The sequence below is a fragment of the Palaemon carinicauda genome, chromosome 24 (genome assembly GCF_036898095.1).
Source record: "Palaemon carinicauda isolate YSFRI2023 chromosome 24, ASM3689809v2, whole genome shotgun sequence".
In the NCBI taxonomy this organism is placed as follows: domain Eukaryota; kingdom Metazoa; phylum Arthropoda; class Malacostraca; order Decapoda; family Palaemonidae; genus Palaemon; species Palaemon carinicauda.
Window position 1 is genome coordinate 21019614 of NC_090748.1, and position 2500 is coordinate 21022113.

Genomic DNA, 2500 nt, shown 5'->3' on the forward strand with positions numbered 1-2500 from the left:
TGTTCCAGCTCGGCTCATCAGTTGGGTACGCGCATGTGGGCGGAGCTTTTGTGACGTCATTTATCGGCGACGGTGGCTGAAGTTTGACTTGACTAGACGTAGTCTTATTTGATATCTGTCACGTTCATTTTTTCCAGAAGAAAAAGATAGAACATTTTGAAAAGACCAATCAAGAACTCCTGAAACTGGTTAGTTTGGAAACGGAAGTGACAGAACCTAAGTTCACATTAACTGAAATAAACAAGTTATTTCAACCTGTGCTAAGTGCAACACAGATAAAATCTCTCATAACTAATGTCTGTCAGTCAATGCAGCGATGAAGACATATCGTTAGATTTCACTCTCAGAAGCATGAGCACCAAATGCTATTCATATTTGCGAACTAAAAGAGGATTTCCTCTGCCATCAAAAAGTACACTGAATAAACGAACGCAAAATCTCAAATGTGGGCCGGGTATTTTGCATTCGGTTCTGTCACTGATGAAGGCAAAATCAGAAACAATGACGGAAATTGAAAAACTTGCCGTTATTTCATTTGATGAAATGAATATTTCTAGTAAGTGGATTTATGACAAAGGGATGGAGGTTTTGTATGAACCTCATGATAAAGTTTTGAGGGTTTGGAAAGAATTCGGGATTGATCCCCTTAACCCAGAAAAAGTCTTTTTTAAAACCCATGTGCTGACAGGAATGTCTTCATATTTGCTGATGCTCCCCATATGATAAAGTTAATTATAAATCATTTTCTGGATCACGGTTTTCTTATGGAAAATGGAAATAGCGTATCTGATGCCTGTGTCCGTGAAGTGCTAATGAAAACCGTATCAGAGTATGCCTTAGCATATAAAATTAATAAAACACATATCAATGTAAGTGGCTTACAAAGACAGCGTGTAAGTATGATGCACAGCTACTTTCAAAGTCAAGTGCTAAGGCATTGTATTTTTTAGGAGAAAGGGGCTTTATTAGAGAGGAACAATTGGAAGGAAACTGCCGATTTTATAGCTACAGTGAATGAATGGTTCGATGTCATGAATTCCTCTATGATGTTCGGAGACATAAAAGCCCGCAATGCATTTGTGAGAGATTTGGATAGCCAGAAAAGTGTTCTAAAAAGAATGGTTGATGCTAGGCTGGGAATGAGGGTAAAAAATCCAAAATTTAATTGCCTTTACAAATTCAAAAAGGTGTGATATTATCTTGCCACTCAATGATTGGGCTATATAACATGCTAAAACAGTCAGGACATTTCTTTTATTATGACAAGGAGATTGAATCAAGACTGTCTTGAAATTTTTTTTGGATGTATTAGGCAGATGAGGGGTTCTCATGATCATCCCGATGCAGTTAATTTTAAGTACAGATTGAAAAACTTTTTGCTAAGTAGGGATATTGAACTTGTTAGCGATAAGGCAAATGAAAACCTTGACCCGTTATCCCATGAAATGGTATCATCTGAACGTGATGGAAATAGACCTGATAAATCTTTCAATGACAGGGAACTGGCCTTAGAAATATGTATGACAAACATCATTTTTAGAGATCTTTAATTTGATGTGGATCTTAAGAATGACGATATGTTCCCTGAGGAAACAGAATTTGCCAAATGTCAGAAATCCATTGACACCACAGGATCTGTTATCGAGGAATAGTCCTTAAGATATATCGGTGGATATGTAGTGAAAAAGTTTTCGTTTAAATATCCAAATTTAGGGTATATTGTTGATAGCAGGACGTCAGAGACATGGGTCCATTATATAAGTGAAGGAAAACTCTATGCACCATCCGACGATTTTTTTTTCTAAACTAAAAATTTGTAGAGAAATTTTTTTGAGCAATGCATGGGTATGGGCTTAGACCAGGAACAGAATGCATAAAAACAATGGCTGCTGAAATGAAATCTGCTGTCACTGGTGTTCCTGACGAGGTTGTGGAATTTTTGACCAAAATATGAGTGTTTTTTAGAATGCGGCACCTCAACAACATTATCGACATAAGTAAAAAGAAAGAGAGGACTTGCAGTAGTACAGTAAGAAAAACCATGAAAACAACAACTTAATTTTTCCTCCTGGGGTGCACACCTGGCTCTGTGAGAAACAAACTCATGCTTATCTGAATTCCATTACTATTAAACTGTCATCTTTGTTCTGTTAATCTGTTAGGATTAAAATAAGAATCTTTAACTCGTTGTGTAGGAGTTAGTACCAAGGACAACTTTCTCTACGTTAATCTATACCTCTTTGGTTAAGGATAAGTGGCAGTCAATACATTACAGTATTTGTGTTCCCTTTTAAGATACATCTATACCCTATGACTATGTTTAGAAGCATCAGAATATTATTAAACTTTGATGTATGGTCTGTCCTAAGGATAATCTGTACTTTAATAAAAAATAGAAATAAAATATTAAGGAGTATTTTTTATTTTGGAAAGGTATCTTTGCATCGTGTTACTACGTATACCTGTCAGTTAATGCTGTCAAGGGAGACTATACGAGGTG